This window comes from Arachis ipaensis, chromosome B2 (genome assembly GCF_059453495.1).
Source record: "Arachis ipaensis isolate K30076 ecotype BB chromosome B2, ASM5945349v1, whole genome shotgun sequence".
Taxonomy (NCBI): domain Eukaryota; kingdom Viridiplantae; phylum Streptophyta; class Magnoliopsida; order Fabales; family Fabaceae; genus Arachis; species Arachis ipaensis.
The window spans coordinates 38,272,444-38,293,626 of NC_142437.1; the positions used below are offsets into that span (position 1 = coordinate 38,272,444).

Consider the following 21,183-nt stretch of genomic DNA (forward strand, 5'->3'; position numbering starts at 1 on the left):
ATTCGTCACCCCAGGAGCCTGAGAATCTGTTTGAAGCTGCTCAAAAAGTGAACAGAAAGTTACTCAAAAGCGTGGCTGGAGGCGTGCCTTTGGCACAAATTGTTCCACGCAACTGCATCGCTAACGCGTTCACGTCAGTTGCGAAAACATACCTCCCACGCGTCCGCGTCACTCACGCGAACGTGTGACCTAGAAATCGGCGTGAAGATCCAACGCCCAGAAATCTGGGTTGGAATCGTGCGGCTGGTGTGCGTTTAGCACAAACGGCCTACGCGTTCGCATCCCTGACGCGAATGCGTCACCTGCAAAACACTCATCCCACGTGAAAGCGTGAGCGACGCGTCCGCGTCACGTGGATATCATGGCCCCCTAAATGGAAACAGAGAGTTGCGCTGGAATGACGTTGGAATTGTGCGTTTAGCACAATTTACAACGACGCGGTTGCGTGCCTCACGCGTCCGGGTCATTTATCTTTTACCCAACCCACGCGATCGCGTCAATCACGCGACCGCGTCAATCCCATTTCACCTAGTCACGCGATCGCGTGCCGCACGCGTTCGCGTGGATTCAAAATTCACCAACCCCCTTTTCACGTGAAACCCTACCCGTCGCACCCTATAACACCCCTTCTTCTTCTCTTCTCTGCAACTCCCTCCCTCCTCTGCAACCATCACCACCGCACCCAACCACCCAGCTCCGACCACCGCGACCGCCGCACCACCCTAGACCACCCAAAACCCGCCGCGACAGCCACCCCCATCTCTTCTTTCTTCCCTTCTTCTCTTCTCTCTCCTCCGCCACTGCCCCCCACCGCGGCCAACTTCAGACCGCCTTTTCCCACAACTGACCACCACCATAACATCACCACCCTCGCCCCCTTCCTCCTTACCTCCCTCCACCATTAACCATAACCCGAAGCTCCCTGCCACCGCCCCTGCTCCACCACCGCGCCACCGTGCTCCCTCCCAGCACCGCCGAGTCACCACCACCATCTCTCTGCCCTCATCTCTGTGCCTTATATTTACTTCTACACACCAGGTTCCGCTATACTGCGATTTCTCTTTCCGATTCCTTAGTTCATTTTTCAATTTTCCTTCGAATTATGCTAGTTAGAGATGCATGTTTGTAGTGGATTCTTGGTGGTTAGGTAGCTAGGATGTGGTTAGTGAATTTAGGCCTGATAATTGTGCCGTTCTTGTTACTTGCTTTATCTATTTCGCAATTCTGATTTTGCTGTGATACTCATACTGTTCATATGCTGCTCTGTCACGTTTCATGCTGCTGTTAAGACTGTTCTTTATTGTTCCTACTGTTTGTGATTCTTTGCAGCAATTTCTTTTCATATGAACCATTTTTCTTGCTGTTTATTACTCGGGAACATCCAATTTTAGCCGGGATGCTGCCCAATTTTCTGCAAATTGTTTTCATGTATTGAGTTTGGAAACTTCATATTTTGCCTTACTTGGCTACAACCAAACCAATTCATGACTGCTCGGGCTAGCATTCTTATTCCTTTTGGATCCCCTAGTTAATAACTCGCACTATTGATGATTTCATGTTAGTTTTGCAACTTTTCTATCCTTCTGATTTTAACCTGATACTTTTGCTTGAATATGAGTTGATTATTCTTTAAATTTGTGAATTTATTGTTACCTAGGAAACATTTATCATCCCACTCACTTTAATTTTCTTTCTCCTAACTCACTGATTTCCACTTTCTAACCTCTTTTTCAATCCTAACCGATCTAACTTTCAAACTTCTCTTTTTGGTTTTTAACTAACTACTTTAACTTTCTAACTCAAGGCTTGATTATTGTTTTTCCTAATTAACATGAATTCTACTTATATTATATTTTGGATTGTGATTTTTTATCTCAGATTTTTAACTCAAATACAGTCCATAATGCACATATACTTAACTCATTTCTTAATTCTACTACTCTTTTGCCACTATGTGCTTATATTGCTATTATTCTATTTGCCTACTTGTTTTACTGCCTTGTTCTTTAATTATATCCTGGAATTTCTGCTTTTCAGGATGTCTGACCCTCAGCGCAAAGGAAAAAGCAAAGCAACCACTGGCAAAAGAAAAAGAGGCGAATCCTCTATGTCCATCCTCGACATTATGCATGACGACTCCTGGCGGGAAAAGCACTTTACCCCGCAGGAGAAGGCTGACCAGCTCCTCACTGCCAATGATCTAGTTAAATTTGCAAACAGATACTGTGAGCTTAAGTATCCAGTGTTTGCCACTTCCAAAAACATGTACCTGGAAAGAACTCTGAAAATTCCAGAAGAACTACAGCAGTACACCTCCGAACAGATAAAACAGAGAGGTTGGTTCTTCTTGGAGAGAAACTTGACAGAGGTCAATGCTTCCTGGGTCAGAGAGTTTTACTGCAACTATTTCAAGACTTCCCTGGATGCAGTGCACCTCAGAAGGAAACAGATTTCGGTCACTGAGGAAGCTATTGAGGACATCCTCCACCTTCAGCCTAAATCAGATCAGCCTGACGGTTACCAAAAGGCTGAAGAGGATATGCGCTTTATGAGATTTGACTGGGATACTGTCAAGCAGAGAATAGCCCTTGATCCTACTGTCCCATGGGTCATGGGAAAGAACACAGTGATGCCTAAGGGAATCAAGCTGATTTACCTGAATGATGAGGCTCGGCTCTGGCACTAGATTCTGAGCAAGTATGTGATGCCAAGCACTCATGAGACGGAGCTGCCCGCTGCTATGATCACCCTCATCTGGTGTGTGATGGAGGGTAAGGACCTGTATCTTCCACGATTCATCCGGTATTACATGGCCAGGGTCGATGTCAGAAACACTCTCCCTTTCCCTTATCTGATCACCCAGCTCGGCCGTCGAGCTGACGTGCCTTGGGAGCTTGCTGATGAGAAGTCACCTGCTGCAGATTATAAGAAAATTATCCCTCACAGCAGGAAGTTTCAGGCTTTAGGCCACAGACCCCCATTCCTCACCGCTTCTGATGAGACCGCCACACCTTCAGCTGCTCCTTCTTCATCCACTGCTGCACCAGCTACCACCACTGCACCTCCACCTGCCTCAGAGCCCATTTATCACCTCGTGCACCACCTATTTCAGTAGCTAGACCAGATGGAGCACCGCAACCAGCGGCGATATGAGAGATCTAAGCGTCGCAACAAGCGACGCTATGAGCACCTCAAGTTGATGATCCGATCCGGCGGTGACATCTCCTCCGAACCTGACACACCATCAGAGCCATCTAAGGAGAAGGTGGACGAGCATGAGGAGGAGACACATGCACAGAGAGAGGCTGAGCAGGCAGGACCAGAGCAGGCTGCACCACAGCATGTGAAGCCACACCAGATTCAGGCCGCAGACCCAGAGATCCCTCTACAGTCAGCGCCTCCATTGCAGCAGACAGATCCTCCTACACTTATCCAGTCTTCGGACCCTCAGGCCACCTCAGAGACTCCAACAGCCCATCCTTCTGGTGATGGCACTTCTTCACACCCAGCTTGAGTGAGCATCGAGGACAATGTTATATTTTAAGTGTGGGGAGGTCGCCATCCCTAGCTTATCTTTTTGGTGAACCACTACAGACTCTTTTTATCTTATTTTATTTATTTTTATTTTTATTTCTATTTTTCAATACTTGCACATTGTTCCTTTGCTGTATTTTTACTTTATTTCTGCATTTTGCACTTTAGTTTATATCTTAGACATTTAGTTTAGTTTAAAATTCTAAACTTATTAGTTATAGAATATGTGGATTAATTAGTATAGTTTACTCCTTTAGCATATAATAGTTTAGTTCAATTGAAAATAAAAGGAAGTAAACTAGAGACTTTAGTAAATTAAAACAATCCACACACCTTGTATATATAGCATTACATGTTAGTTAGTTAACAACATTTTATTAAGGAGGAACACTAAGATTTTAAAAGCCACCCTAATATTTACATTGAGAATAATGGGAACTCTTGAACTCTACTTGCATGACATGTATAACTGATATATAATTTTTGAGCTGGAGAACACACAGCCTGTGAGTTTGGAGCTTAATTGTATGGTTACATTCAAACCATAAATTTCATTCCTGTGTGTTTTGTCTTTCTTTTTCATTCTGATGTTCTTTACTTTGTTTTAATCTATATGTCCAATATAGAATATAGATACATACAAAGAGATGATTGAGGCCATAATTTGAATTTTCCCTCACTTATCCCAAATTAGCCTACCTTTTACATCACCCTTGTTAGCCCCTTTGAGCTTTTTAATCCCCTCTTATTCTATAACCACATTACTAGCCTTAAGTAGAAAAAAAAAATTAAAAATCCCAAGTTGAATCCTTGGTTAGCTTAAGATAGATATTGTGTATAATTTAAGAGTGGAGAATTTTATGGGAATATGGGATGATAGAAACAAAGTAGGAATTTAAAAAAGAATAAGTTGTTTCAAAAACAAAATTTGGGAAGCATGCTCATGTGAAATCAAAACAATTGAATTACCATGTGCATAGATTTAAAAAAAAAAAAATCTACTTTCAGTATTTAGATAAGGGGATACAAAAAAAAAAAAAAATTCCCCGACTGCAAAATAAAAAATCAATGCACATGGGACAAAATTAAATTTAATGCATGAGCTTGTAATACAAAGTGGGAAAATTTGGGTAAATAGGTTAATGAACTATAAAATTATATGAAGTATGTATGTTAGGTGAGATCTTAGACTAATCAAGGTCACTTATTAGCTCACTTAGCCTTATACATATACCCTTACCTTTACCTTGACCCCATTACAACCTTGAAAAAGACCTCATGATTTTTGTATGTCTGTATTCCATATTTGTTGATTGGTTAGATGAAGAACAAAGTTTTAGAAAGCAAGGATAGAAAAAGAATAGAGTGAATAACCCAATAAACACTGAGTGACTAGAGAGTAAACACAAAATCCAGTGAGGGTTCAATAGCTCATCACCATATATCTCTGCTTAATTGTTAATTGTCTTGCAAGTTTGTGAATTACTTTTACCCATCTCAATTGTAAAAGTGCTTTAACATTATCTAAGGTTTGGCTATGCATATATGATTCCTTGAGGATATGAATTGATTTAACTACATGTAAGTTTTATATACAAGTGAATAAAAAACTAGAATTGCATGACTCATTTAGGTAGCTTGCATTTAGAATAGAATGCATTGCATGAAATTCCACCATTTTACCTTGTTCTTTATCTTGGATTTAGCATGAGGACATGCTATTGTTTAAGTGTGGGGAGGTTGATAAACCCATATTTTATGATGTATTTTGTGCTCAATTTAGGTGATTTATTCAATCCTTCACCCACTTATTCATGTAAATTGCATGGTTTTACTTTTCCTTCCTTATTATGTGATATATGTGAAAAACATGTTTCCTATGCTTTAGAAATATTAAAATTAATCATCCTTTATTACCATTCGATGCCGTGATTTGTGTATTGAGTGCTTTCAGGTTTTATAGGGTAGGAATGACTTAAAGGATGGAAAAGAAACATACAAAAAATGGAAGGAAAGCACAAAAATGGAGTTTTGAAGAAAAGTGCAGCGACGCGAACGCATGGACGACGCGGCTGCATGCCCAGCGCAAAAAGGCAGCGACGCGAACGCGTGACTGACGCGGGCGCATGCCTTGAGCAGAATGCAAATGACGCGTACGTGTGACCGAAGCAAACGCGTGACAAGGAAAACTCCCAGATGATGTGACCGCACGATCCACGCGGACGCGTGACAGACACTATGTGCAGAAACTGCAGAAAATGCCCCCAGCGATTTTTGAAACCCTTTTTGGCCCAGATCCAAGTCCAGAAAACACAGATTTGAGGTTATAAAGTGGGGGAATGCATCTATTCAAAAAAAGGATTCGATTATTCACTTTTTATAATTTAGATGTAGTTTTTAGAGGGAGAGGTTCTCTCCTCTCTCTTAGGTTTTAGGATTAGGATTCCTCTTAAAGGAATTAGGATTTCTTATTATTTCAACTTCCTCTCAGGTTTAATATTCCTTTTTCTTTATATTTCTCTTTTAGTTTCAGATACTTTAATGCTTTTATTTAATTACTTATGTTGCCAAATTGGCTTATGAACCATTCATGTTAGGATTTTCTTTATTTAATATAATTTGAGGTATTTCAGATTTATGATTCTTATTTAGCTTTTTATATTCTTGGCTTTAATTGGTTAACTGGAGGTTCTTGAGTTATCAAACTTATCGTGATTGTTAATTGTTATTTTTACTAATTGAATTGAATTCCACTAACTCTAGTCTTTCCTTAGGAGTTGGCTAGGACTTGGAGATCTAACTAATTAGTCCACTTGATTTTCCCTTGCTTTCGTAAAGATTAACTAAGTGGGATTAAACTCAATTCTCATAAGGATAACTAGGATAGGACTTTCGAATTTTCATACCTTGCCAAGAGTTTTTTTAGATACTAATTTATTAATTCTTGCAATTTATTTTCCTTGTTCAAACCTTTTAAAACCCAAACACACTGTTTTCCATAACTAATAATAAGAACACCTCCCTACAATTCCTTGAGAAGACGACCTGAGGTTTGAATACTTCGGTTTATAAATTTTATTGGGTTTGTTACTTGTGACAACCAAAATGTTTGTAAGAAAGGATGATTGCTTGGTTTAGAAACTATACTTGCAACGAGAATTTATTCTGAATTATAAACCGTCAATCATTCGTTCTTCAATGCACCAGATGAAAACAGCCATGTCCATAGTGAAGTGGACTCGTGAGTGCTCGGAAAGATATAGTGGGACATAATCTGTGCCCACACGCAAGCCTCCAAGATAAGTGATTGGGCTGAGATGCTCTTGGGTTTTGACCGGTGCTGTCCATAGATCCAGGTGCTGCCAGGTTGGGCTATAACTCCAAGGACACTGGCCCAGTTGAACTGATACATCTGGCGTTTAAGAGAGGCCTCTTGATACGCATCCAATCCCTCTGGACTGAGTGGAAGATCCAGTGCTCTCTGTATGGCACTCTCGGAGATAGGGACTTGCTGCTGACGAACATAGACAGTCTGCAGAGTAGGCAAGTAGAAGTTAGAGTAGAATTCAACTACCCAGGATAAGTTAGCCTCCCGCGGCTGCCTCCTCAAAAATCCCCACTGTCTCCTCTCGATGCGGGGCTCCACAAAATCAACAAAATGTGTTGGGACAATGAGTAGATGCTCATTATTGTAGTTCCTCTCAGCTAGGATGTGGAACATCTGCTTGCAGTAACAGTTAGTGAACCGTGTGGTGTCTCGGGCAGGAAAGGCTTTCTCTGCTTCATCAACTTTAATGATCCTCTTTACCCGCTTTGACGGTGGTGACGAACTAGTTTTCTGTCGGTAAAGAATTTTACAGATAAAGTCTTCGTTGAAAGTATAGTTTCTAAACCAACAAAAAATCTTTTCGTACAAAAGTTTGGTTGTCACAAGTAACAAAACCCCTAAAAAGTAATAACCAAAGTATTTAAACATCGGGTCGTCTCTCAAGGAATTGTAGGGAGGTGTGTTTATTATTGGTTATGGAAAAAGTATATTTTTGGGTTTTTTTAAGATAAGAAGCAACAATAGTAAATGGCAATGGAAACAAACTAACTATAAAAACTCTTGGCAAGGTATGAGAATTGGAAATCCCATCCTAGTTATCCTTATCAATTATGATGAGAATTGTTTATTGCTCCCACTTAGTTAACCCTTACCAAATAAAGGAAAGTCAAGTGGAATAATCAATTTGATTCCTCAAGTCCTAGTCAACTCCTAAGGAAAGACTAGATTTAGAGGGATCCAAACTAATTAGCAAATTCCAATTCTCACTCAATAAGGAGTTTGATAACTCAAGTGTCACCAGTTACTCTACCAAAGCCAAAAGGGGAAAAATCCAAATTATTTATATCATAAATAGAAGAAAGCAATCATAAATCTGAAATACCTCAAATTGCATTAAATAAAGAAAATCAATTCTAACATGGTGTTCATAAATCAAATTGGGAAAGTAAACAAACTAAAGTAATAGAATAAATAAAAGTAGAAGAGAAACTAAATTAAAGGAACATTGAACCTGGAATGAAGAAGAAGTAAACCTAACCTTAAGGGAAATCCTAATCCTAAATCCTAAGAGAGAGGAGAGAGTCTCTCTCTCTAGAAACTACATCTAAAACCTAAAATTGTGAATTATGAATGTTGTTTTTATATGAATGAATGGATTTCCCCACTTTATAGCCTCTAATCTGTGTTTTTTGGGTCGAAAACTGGGTCAGAAACAGCCTAGAAATCGCTGGGAACGAATTCAGAAACGCTGATTTTTGCAGATGCAACGCATGCGCATGATGCACGCGTGCGCATTGTCTATTCTCAGAAAAAGTATGAAAAATTATATATCATTTCGAAGCCCCGGATGTTAGCTTTCCAACGCAACTAGAACCGCCTCAGTTGGACTTCTGTAGCTCAAGTTATGGTCGATTGAGTGCGAAGAGGTCAGGTTGGACAGCTTTGCAATTTCTTCAACTTCTTGTATTCCTTCCACTTTTGCATGCTTCCTTTCCATCCTCTAAGCCATTCCTACCTTATAAATCTTGAAATCACTTAACACACATATCAAGACATCGAATGGTATAAAGGAAGAATTAATATTTGGTAATTTAAAGGCTTGGGAAGCAATTTTCCAATTATAGAACAAAATTAGGAAGGAAAATGTAAAACCATGCAATTTATATGAATGAGTGAGTAAAGAGTTGATAAAAACCACTCAAAGTAGCACAAGATAAACCATAAAATAGTGGTTTATCAAACTCCCCACACTTAAACATTAGCATGTCCTCATGCTAAGCTCAAGAGAAACTATAAAGGAGTGAAGAGGAATGGTAGAATGTATGGAATGCAACCTATCTATATGAATGCAACTACATGCTAAGATGTTTCTACCTACTTGGTTAAAAGTAAATAAGCTCTTCAAGACAAACATAAATCAAATTCCACTAATTCAAATTATACAATAAAAGACAAGTAAACTTGTAAGAAGACAGCTCATGAAAGCAGGGAACATAGAATCAAGCATTGAACCCTCACAGGAAGTGTATGTGCACTCTAATCACTCAAGTGTATAGGGTAATTCACTCTACTCTTCTCTAATCATGCTTTCTAAACTTTGTTCTTCATCTAACCAATCAACAAATATTTAATGTACCAATGCAAACATCATAAGGTCTTTTCAAGGTTGTAATGGGGCTAAGGTATATATATATATATATATATATATATATATATATATATATATATATATATATATATATATATATATATATATATATGGCTAAGTGAGCTGAAATATGAATCTTTAATTAACGTAAGCTTTCACCTATACATACTCTATATACTTTTAAATTCATGCCTAGCTACCCAAAATTCCCACTTTTGCATTACATACTCATGCATCAACCCTTCTTTTAATTTGTATCACATATGCATTGATCTTTCATTAGCTTAACATTGGGGTAATTTTGTCCCCTTATTTATTTATTTATTTAACTGAATATGTTTTTTTATTAGAGTAAAAATATAAACGTAACACATCAATGCACATGGATTTTTAATTTTTTTGGTCTCACATGAGTAGGTACCCAGATTCCTAATATTTTATCATAACACATTCCCTTATTAACCCATGTTCCCATAGTTTTCCCACACTTAGTTGGTACACAATCTCTATCTTAAGCTAACCAAAGATTCAATTTGGGGTAATTAATTTATTTTTCCACTTAAGGCTAGTGATGTGGTAAAATATAGAACAAATGGGGATTAAAAGGCTCAAAGTGGCTAACAAAGGTGATTTAAAAGGGTAGGCTATTTGGGATAAGTGAGCAAAAACATGTAATGGCCTCAATCATATGTAAGTATGTAAATACATTAACCAGTGGACATATAGAATGAAACAAAGCAAAGATTGCAATCATAGAGAAGAAAATACACAAGAATAAAATATTATGGCTAAATAATGTAACCATGTAATTAAGCTCAAATCTCACAGGTTGTGTGTTCTTTTAGCTATAATTTATGTTCCAATTTACAGTCTTCAAACAAGTTTAACACAAATTTTCAATTTAAATTAGTGAAATATTATAAAATAGAGTCTTGAAAGAAATTTATTACTTTAACCAGGCAGTGGTAAAATATGCACAAAATTAAACAAACATGCAATCAAACATGCAAATGCAACAACTAACAAATTAACATTGGTGTTTGAAAAAGGAAGTAACTAACCCTTAGAAGTCGGTATCGACATCTCCACACTTAAAGATTGCACCGTCCTCGGTGCATGCTAAGATGTGCAGGTGGACGGGTTGCTCCAACTGACGCTTGTAGATGGAGGCGCCTTAGCTGGAGGTCTCTTGGTTCTTCTCCTTGCTGGTGTCTTGTCAGAGGCTCTCTCTGCACCCTTCCTGGTGGCCATTCTGAAAAGGGAGAAGAAAAAGGGACATGATTTCAAAGGGATGGAGCAAGGAAGAGGGCAGTACGAGTGATAATCATGCCAAGGTAAAGAAGAATGTCATTAACACATGGTCGTGACTCCATATAATTAGGAAATCAATGGAAATATAGCATGATATATTGAGGCAATTAAATGCAAGATGTTTATTGGCATGCTAGCAAAGGCATGATTAGTGTAGATCAAGCATTAAAAGCCAAAATATATTATCACTCATAACAAACTAGTAATAATGTTTGTATTGATAATTATATTTAATTAATAAAATATTGGAATGGTTTTGTGAAAAACAGGCAGTAGTGTAGAAGAATAGAACAATTAAGAATTTCCAGTGCCATACAGGCTTTTCACAAACACTTGGTATGCATGTAAAATATGTTAGGGAAAGTATTAAAGTTGAACATGCAAACAACCCAAAAATAATTATTGATAATTGTCAAACAACTCCTTAATAATCCACAAGAAATTATAGAAGAAAATAATCACCCAATTAGATTTCTAACACCAAGTAAAATAATGCAAAAAATAAATAAATAAAAAGAAGAGAAGAAAAGAAAATAGAAAGAAAGAACCTTGAGAAGAAGGTGGTAAGGAGATGTAATGGAGAATGTGAGGTGAAGAAAATATGATGGAATGGGGAAAAAAGGGATAAAGAAAAAAGAAGAAGGAGAAAAAAAATGTAGAATAAAGAAGAAGGAAGAGAAAGAAGGAAGAAAGAAGAAAGAAATTAGGATTGGAAAAGAAAAGATAAGAAAAGTGGCGGCGCAGGGATCTGGTGGTGTTGCGCGAATGACGTGTACGCGTGCTCCACGCGAACGCGTGGATCGCGCAAATGGGAGGCAACGCGTAGGCGTCGGTCACGCGTACGCGTGACCGTGCTTGTGCTACTTGCGTGAAGGCAGCCTTGCGCACGCACAACTCTGTTTGTTTCGGGATGTGTGCCAAAATAACATACGACGCGTGCACGTCATTGACGCGTACGCGTGAGTGGTCAGAATCTGAAAATGACGCGCACGCGTCAGGAACGCGTACGCGTGAATAACTTTGTGCCATGGGCACAGTTCCCGCGCCAGGCCAGCACAACTCTCTGCCTGACACCTCTTTACGTCGATTTTCCTAGGTCACGCGTGCACGTCATTGACGCGAACGTGTGAAGTGCCAAATGTTCAAAATGACGCGCACGTGTCAGGGACGCGTGCGCGTGGTGATGCTTGTGCGATTGGCACACTTTTTGCATTGCTCCCACGCAACTCTCTGCCACTTGTTTTTTTTTTCATGCAGAATGCAGATGCAAATGCAGACTATATGCATGAACACTAAGAAAAATAGAATAAAATAAAACTAAGAATAAAACAAAGTAAAATAAAACTGAGACTGAAAAAGAACGATCATACCATGGTGGGTTGTCTCCCACCTAGCACTTTTAGTTAAAGTCCTTAAGTTGGACATTTGGTGAGCCCCTTGTTATGGTGGCTTGTGCTTGAACTCGTCTTGAAATTTCCACCAATGCTTGGACTTCCAATAAGCTCTATCAATACCAAGTAAATTCCTCATGCTTTGATGGAGTTCTTCACAAGTTTTGAGCTCCCAAAATTGATCCTCATATATTCCCGGATCCCAAATCTTGATTCTACACCCGTCTTCAAGTTGATCATGATGATTCCATCCGGGTGGTAAACAATTTGAATTCTCACTAAGGCATCCAACCAGCTTCCTAGACCCATACAATTTAGTATTCTTCCAACCATTATAATTCAACCGTGAGCTTCCTACCACAATGAATCTAGGATTATGTTGCCAACCACTAACCATCTCCCTCTTACTCTTAAAACCACAAAGAGCTCTAAGCTGACCATCTGTCTCAAGTAAACCATATTCAAGTGGGAAAGCAAAAGTCAAGGATAAGAATTTTACCCACTTGAATGTTGTATTGGATAGTAATGGCTTTGGGGGAGAGGTCTCCAACAGCTTTGGCAAGGGGATTTTAAGCTCCATTCCCTTGTGCTCTCCCTTGGCAACTTCCACCTCTTTACAAGCTTCTTTAATTTCAATCTCTTCCTCTTGGTATCTTTCTTCTAATTCAATTTCTTCTTCATTACTTACCAAGGGCATGGGAGGTTGTGCTTCTTCTTCTTTAATCTCCATGTCTAGTCCAATGGGAGAGGATTCAATTGTAGGTAAGGCTTCATCAATGCTCGAATCCATCTCTTGATCAACCTCTTCAAAATCTTCAACCATGATATGCCTTGGAGGTTGTACACCCTCTTCAACATCAAATTCAAACGTCTTGGAAGGAGGTTCTATGACTGGACTTTCCCATAGAAGTTTTGCATCTCCTAAATCTTCAACCACTTCCTCTTCTTCAGTAATTTCGGCTTTCTCCACTTGCTCTAGTACAAAACCCAGCTCCTCCTTGTTAACCTCCACCTCTTGACAACTTCCTTCAAGGGTCTCTCCTACCTCCCCTTTTAGGGCCTCCTCTAGCTTCTTATGAAGTATGGATTCACGAAGATGATTCCTTCCTTCTTGTTCCATGTCAATAGCATAACTGGGATCATCTTGCTCTTGGATTGATGGATTTGGGTGCTCTACCATGGAGGGTGGTGATGTGCTAAAGCTTGAGGGTTGAATATTAGAGGTAGAGGGTTGGTTCATGCGGGATATAAGATTTTGGATTGTAGAGGTGAGACCAATGATATTAGAGATGAGTGGGTTATTGTCCAATGGAGGTTGGGATGGATAGGAGGGTTCATTTGTTGGGAGAAAGGGCTCATAATACGGAGGTAGTTCTTCTTGATATGGACATGGAGATGGTGAATATTGAGGTAGTGGTTCTGGGTGTGGTTCATATGGTGGTTAATGTGGTGTATAAGTATTAGGGTCATATAGAGGTAAATGGTGGAAAGGGGCTTGTGAGTGTGGTGGTTCAAAGTTATGTTGAGGAGGGGGCTCATAGGCATATAGTGGGGCTTGTTGGTAACTACAAGGGGTCTACCATATTCATCATCTTGGTACGCTCCCTGGAATGGTTCTTGACCATAGTAATTTGGTGGAGGTAGTTTGTCACGAAAGGGTCCACCATAACTATTGTCTTGGTATGCATCACAGAATGGTTGTTGGTTATAGCGCATTGGATGGGGTTGTTGCCAAGAGGGTTGATGAAATCCTTGTGGCTTCTCCCATCTTTGATTCACCTTGATGCCTGTTCTCATTATAGCTTCCAATCCTTACAACAACATTGGAACCAAACTTGAAACCAGAGGGGTAAGAATTCATAGTAGCTAAAGAAAATAAAAATTAATAAAAATTAATGAAAATAAACTCCTAAAACTAGAAACACTAACAAAGAAACGAAAAAGAAAATATTTACAATAATCAATAATAAGGCACACGTTTGCAACTCCTCGGCAACGGCGCCATTTTTGACGAACTGGTTTTCTGTCAGTAAAGAATTTTACAGATAAAGTCTTCGTTGAAAGTATAGTTTTTAAACAAAAAAAAATCCTTTCGTACAAATGTTTGGTTGTCACAAGTAACAAAACCCCTAAAAAGTAATAACCGAAGTATTTAAACCTTGGGTCGTCTCTCAAGGAATTGCAGGGAGGTGTGTTTATTATTGGTTATGGAAAAATTATCAAAAACGTTGATTTTCGCAGATGCGACGCGTGCGCGTGATGCACGCGTGTGCGTCATTTATTCTCAGGGAAACTATAGCAAATTATATATCATTTTGAAGTCCCGGATGTTAGCTTTCCAACGCAACTAGAACTGCCTCATTTGGACCTCTGTAGCTCAAGTTATGGTCGATTGAGTGTGAAGAGATCAGGCTGGACAGCTTTGTAATTTCTTTAACTTCTTGTATTCCTTCCACTTTTGCATGCTTCCTTTCCATCCTCTAAGCCATTCCTACCTTATAAATCCTGAAATCACTTAACACACATATCAAGGCATCGAATGGTATAAATGGAGAATTAATATTTGGTAATTTAAAGGCTTGGGAAGCAAGTTTCTAATTATAGAACAAAATTAGGAAGGAAAATGTAAAACCATGCAATTTATATGAATGAGTGAGTAAAGAGTTGATAAAAACTACTCAAATTAGCACAAGATAAACTATAAAATAGTGGTTTATCAGGTGGCTTGACGCTGGTAGATGGTGGCGCCTTAGCCAGTGCTCTCTTGGTTCCTCTCCTTGCTAGTGTCTTATCAGTTGCATTCTCTTTTCCTTTCTTGGTACCCATGCCTAAGGACGAAAGAAAGAGGAAGACTGTGAAATATATATATAACAAAAAACTGGAGAGAGAAAAATTTCAAGTGATAATGAATGCCAAAGAAAAGATAATAGTTTAAATACATGGTAGCTAGTAGCTACAACATGTAGGTAAGACATTAATTAAGAGCAAGAGGGCAATTCATAATAATTAGATGCAAGAGGGTAAAAGCATGTAAGTAATAGACATGAGAAGTATAACTCAAGCATCAATAAGTAAATGTGCCAAATTAAAGAGCACTTGTATGATGAAAATTGTGAATGATAATCCAAAATACATGTGGAATCCAAGTGTTGTGAAAAAGAGGCATGAAAGTAGAAGAGTAAAACAAAATAGGATTCAAAATGCCATAAGAGCTTTATCACAAACACTTGGTGTGCAAGTGAAAAATAGGAATGAAAATAATGGATCCAAATGTATATGAGAGCCAATAATTACATGTCAATTGTCAAATTACTCCTCATAGTATCCACAAGTTGTATGATAATAAGGTAATGCCCAAATAAAACTCCAACACCAACATAAAAATGCATGATAAAAGAATGAAAAAGAAACCATAAATAACTAAGCTAAAAGAAAATTTGAGAAGAAAGAAAAATAAATAAATGCAATAATTGAAAGAAGAAGGAAAGAGTAGAGGAAGAAAAGAACCTTAGGTAGAAGGTGAAAAGGGGAAGAAGAAAGTAGTAGATATTAAGAAGTAATAATGAAGAAAGAAGAAAGAAGAAAGGAGGAAGAATAAGGATTGAAAAAGAATTAGGATTGGGGGAGGGGAGAATTGAAATCTGGCGGGGTATTGATTTAATTGTGCGTCGCATGCGACGCGTACGCATACGGCACGCGACGCGTGGGTCGCGTAAAATTCAAGTGACGCGTAAGCGTCTGGGACGCACACGCGTGCTCTCAGTTGTGTGAATCGCGCGAAGGCATCCCCGCGCACGCACAACTCTCTGTTTATTTTGGGTTGGGGCCATAATTGCAAATGATGCGTGCGCATCAGTCACGCGCACGCGTGGATGGTGGTTAAGGGAAAATGACGCGCACGCGTCAGAGACGCGTTCGCGTGATGTGGTTTGTGCTTCTAGCACAGTTCCAGCCCCAAACCAGCACAATTCTCTAGTCAAACACCCATTTACGCCGATTTCCAGGATCACGCGTACGTGTCAAGGACGCTTACACGTAGGTTCCTAAAAGCACAAGCAACGCGAACGCGTGAGGTACGCGTACGCGTGGACTTGCTTGTGCGCAAGGCAAGCTGCCTTCACCACTCCCGTGCAACTCTCGGGTCAATTCCTTTGTGTTGCAAATTCATGCATGACGCGCACGCGTCAGGGACGCTTGCACGTCGAACACCCGTTTTTTTATGCAGAATGTAGAATGCAAAATGCAGATGATTATGCAGAAATTATGAATTATTATTTGTGAAAAAAATTAAAATAAAACTAGGAATGAAAAGGGACGATCATACCATGGTGGGTTGTCTCCCACCCAGCACTTTGCTTTTACGTCCTTAAGTTGGAAGGTCTACAAGCTCAATCTTTTTTTGTTCGTGGATCCTCCAAGAGGAAGATCTCTAGCTCTTTATTGTCCTTCATCTTCTCACCATGATACAGCTTCAAGTGATGTCCATTGACCTTGATGCATTTGTAGCTTGAAGGGTGAGTCAGGTGGAAGACTCCGTATGGCTATGCCTTTTCTACTTTATAGGGGCCTTCCCACCATGATCTCAGCTTGCCTGGCATGAGCCTTAGCCTGGAGTTATAAAGGAGAACTAACTCCCTAGGTCTGAACTCTCTTCTCTTGATATGCTTGTCATGCACAGCCTTCACATTCTCTTTGTATAGTCTGGAGTTGTCATATGCTTTGAGTCGAAGGTTCTCCAGCTCTGCTAGTTGCAGCTTCCTTTCAGCACCAGCTTTCTCAAATCCCATGTTGCATTCCCTTATAGCCCAGAAAGCCTTGTGCTCCACCTCCACTGGGAGGTGACAAGCCTTTTCGTAGACTAAGCGGAAGGGGCTCATCCCGACAGGGTGTCTTGTACGCTGTCTGATAAGCCCAAAGCGCGTCTACAAGCCTGGTGCTCTAGTCCTTCCTATGAGGCTTGACAATCTTCTCTAGAATATGCTTTATCTCTCTGTTAGACACCTCTACTTGCCCCATTGGTCTGAGGATGGTAAGCTGTGGCTACCTTGTGAACAATGCCATGTTTCTTTAGTAGACCTGTTAATCTCCTGTTACAAAAGTGAGTGCCTTGATCACTCATGATTGCTCGTGGTGATTCAAAGCGACAGATAATATAGTTTCTAACAAAGGAGACAACAGTGTTAGCATCATCAGTACGAGTAGGAATTGCTTCCACCCATTTAGAAACATAATCCACAGCTAACAATATGTATAAGAAACCACTAGAGTTTGGAAATGGACCCATGAAGTCAATGCCCCAAACATAAAAAATTTCACAGAATAGCATAAGCTGTTGGGGCATCTTGATGCCAGGACATCTTAGGCTAGTTTTACTATCCTTTTTCCTTGTTTTTAATAGGTTTTATGCACTTTCTTGAGCTATAAGTAAGCCATTTGGGTAGAAATTCATGCATATCTAGATTCATCTAATTATGAGTAATTTAATGCAATTTCATGAGAATTATGCTATAATTACTTGTGTGCTAAGAATGATTAGAATTCTCATGACTTTAGCAAGGCTTTGATGAATGTATTGGTTGATGATAGGTGAAAGAAAGCATGGAGGAAGGTTGAAGAATGAGCACGGAAAAGATGGAGAAGAAGCAACGTTGGTGGCCAAGTTGGACCACCAACGTTGCCTCAAACGTTGGGAGAGAAACAGAGCACTTCTCTGTAAACAATGCTGATGCTCATGTTTGAGGTAGCGTTGGACATCCAACGCTACCCCCAACGTGGTGATAAAAATTTCAATTCTAGAGCTAAGTGAATTTTGAGTGGTGCGTACGCGTCTATGACGCGTACGTGTGAAAAAGCAAATTTTGATATCCATGCGCAAGCGTACGTCACGCGCACGCGTGGAATGGCAAAAATAGACCATCCACGCGTACGCGTCAAAATCGAATGTTGGAGGTCCAACGTTGCCTCAAACGCTGCCTCCAACGTCCGTGATGCCAAGCCCAGAAATTGGAATTGAGAATTTTGAATCGACGCGTACGCGTCAGTGACGCATACGCGTGGATGGAAAAAAGGCAATTCACGCGTAAGCTTGAAGCACGCGTACGCGCGGATGAAAATAAATACCAATGAACGCGTAAGCGTGGAGTACGCGCATGCGTGAAAATGCCAACGTTGGAGGGAACGTTGAGGGTCCAACGCTGAGGCCAACGTCCCCTGCTTCCTTTTAAAAATTGCAAAATGAAAATCTTGAATCCACGCGCACGCGTGAAGCACGCGTATGCGTGGATGAGAATTTTTGACCCTTTTGCGCGGAAGCGCAAGGCATGCGTATGCGTGGGTTAGCTGACGTTGGCCCTCCAACATTGAGTCAAACGCCAATGACAGCAAGCTCCCTGATTTTGCTGGTTTTGTTCTATATGGCGTTTGAGTCAATGTTGGCCCTCAAACGTTGACTCAAACGTGAAGCATCAGGATTCAAAATTCACACAAATCTCTTCTCAACACCAAGGAAAACCAATTGGAGCCATTTTCAACCCAATTCCATCAAGGCCAAAAGCCCAATTCAAAGCTTGAAGATCAATGAAAGAAAGTGTATAAATAGCTTAGAATCTAAGTTAGGGAGCTCTGTGTAATTCAATGGATCAATAGTAGTTTTCATTCATCTTCTTCTTTCTTTTCTCTTGATTTTACTAGAAAACTTTCGATCTTCATCTAATTGGATAGTTATCTTGGGAAAGAAGCTATTCATAATTGGATCTCCTCAGAACCTTGGAAGAGGAATGAGGAGATCATGCTAGAATTGCTTTCTCACATTGGATTAGATTGGGGTTTGGATGGATATAGTGACATGTAATCCTACCAACACTTTGATCTATGAATTTGTGTGGTATAATCAGTGACCAAACTTCATCTCTTCCCATGAGCACTTAAATCAAGGAATTGGGAAATTGTTCATGCTTAGAGAGATTGGTGAGCCAAGGAATTGGGATCCAATCACTTAAGATTGCCTAGGAGATCAACGAATGCATTGATTACGGAAGAGATAAAAAATGAATTTGATCCGGAGAATTGTACATCTCCTGAATCCAATGAATTTTCCATTATCTGATCTACCCATTCTATTTACTTTCTGCTCTTTAATTTCATGCTTAATTCCCCATTCCCATTTACTTTCAGCAATTTAAGCTTCTGCACTTTAATTCCCTGCAATTTAATTTTTGTTCCTTTAATTTCTTGCAATTTAAGTTTCCCGCCAATTTTACTTTTTGCAATTCTCAACCAAATCTGACTTCGCTCAACTAGTATAATTCTCCAATTAACATTGCTCGATCTACCAATCCCTGTGGGATTCGACCTCACTCTACAGTGAGTTTTTAGTTGACGACAATCCGGTGCACTTGCCAGAAGAAAATTTGTTGAGAGGCGAATTCCCGCGAATCAAGTTTATGGTGCCGTTGTCGAGGATTGGTTTTGTATTGACAATTACTAAATTGAAGGATAACTAGATTGAGCACTTTTCTTTTCTTTTGTTACTTGCAATTTAATTTCAGTTGTTCATGTTATACTCTGCAAATTTTTTGTTAGTTATTTCTCTTTAATTTTACCTTACTTCTTTACTTTCTAGCAAGCTAACCCACTAACTATTTGATAAATTTATTTAACCAAGCTAACTATACTCTGTTTTAGTAGATTCTACACTTGATGTTTCTTGTACTTGCCCATTGTATGACAGGTAGGAGAAAAGAAACTTGAACTTCCTTTGATAGTGAACCGGAAAGAACCTTCCTGAGATTAAGGAGGGAAGCAAGAGGAAAGAGGGTTGTTGGTGCAGAAGAAGAGGAGGAATACTTTGATATAACCATAGAGGATGATATGGAAAACCATCATGAAGGAGAGGTTAACAATCATGCCAGAAGAGGTGGAGCTAACCCTATTGGACAAGAGAGGAGAGTTCTGGGATCATACATCAATCTAAATCCTGGAAATTGTGGTAGTATCATTCAAAGGCCAACTATCCATGCTAACAATTTCGAATTAAAGCCTCATCTCATAACTCTTGTCCAGAACAACTGTTCTTTTGGAGGAAGTGCACAAGAGGATCCTAATGAGCATCTCACCAAATTCCAAAGGATATGTGACACAGGTTAAATCTAATGGTGTTCATCCTGACGCCTATAGATTGCTACTGTTTCCATTCTCTTTGAGAGACAAAGCATCAAAATGGCTGGAGTCATTTCCAAAGGAAAGCTTGACCACATGGGAAGATGTAGTGAGCAGATTCTTGACAAGGTTCTACCCTCCGCAAAGAGTAAACAGGCTAAGAACTGAAGTGCAGACATTCAGATAGCAGGATGGTGAAACTCTTTATGAAGCTTGGGAGAGATTCAAAGACTTGACAAAGAAATGCCCCCTGATATGTTTAATAAGTGGGTGCAAATCCACATCTTCTATGAAGGGCTGAATTGTGAATCCAGGAAAGCTGTAGACCACTCATCTGGAGGTTTCCTGAACAAGAAGAAGACCATTGAAAAGGCCATTGATGTTATAGAGACAGTGGCTGACAATGAGTACTTTTATGCATCGGACAGAAGTAATAATAGGGGAGTCTTGGAATTGAACCATATGCATGCAATCTTGGCCCAGAACAAGATGATTACCAAGCAACTAGCTGAATTGACCAAGCAAATGGAGAAGACTCAGGCAGCAGCTATTGGTGCATGAAATTGTGATCTCTAGCAACGGCGCCAAAAACTTGGTACGCACGTTTATAATCTCAAATTCTTTTTCACAACTCCGATACAACTAACCAGCAAGTGCACCGGGTCGTCCAAGTAATAAACCTTACGTGAGTAAGGGTCGATCCCACGGAGATTGTCGGCTTGAAGCAAGCTATGGTTACCTTGTAAATATCAGTCAGGCAGATTCAAATGGTTATGGGATTTTGATAATTAAGATATAAAATATAAAATAAAATAGAGATACTTATGCAATTCATTGGTGAGAATTTCAGATAAGCGTATGGAGATGCTTTTGTTCCTTCTAAACCTCTGCTTTCCTACTGCTTTCATCCAATCATTCATACTCATTTCCATGGCAAGCTGTATGTTGGGCATCACTGTTGCCAATGGCTACTTCCCATCCTCTCAGTGAAAATAGTCCAAATGCACTGTCACCGCATGGCTAATCATCTGTCAGTTCTCACACATGCTGGAATAGGATCCAGTGATCCTTTTGCGTCTGTCACTACGCCCAAC

The 21,183-nt window shown here is 39.7% G+C and overlaps 1 non-coding gene across 1 annotated transcript; it reads right to left on the bottom strand.

Moving 5' to 3' along the window:
- Positions 1 to 20,243: 20,243 nt before the first annotated feature.
- LOC148573644 (small nucleolar RNA R71) lies at positions 20,244 to 20,350 on the bottom strand. Its single transcript, XR_015906713.1, has one exon. It is a non-coding gene; the product is annotated as a small nucleolar RNA R71 (small nucleolar RNA).
- Between the last annotated feature and the right edge of the window lie 833 nt (positions 20,351 to 21,183).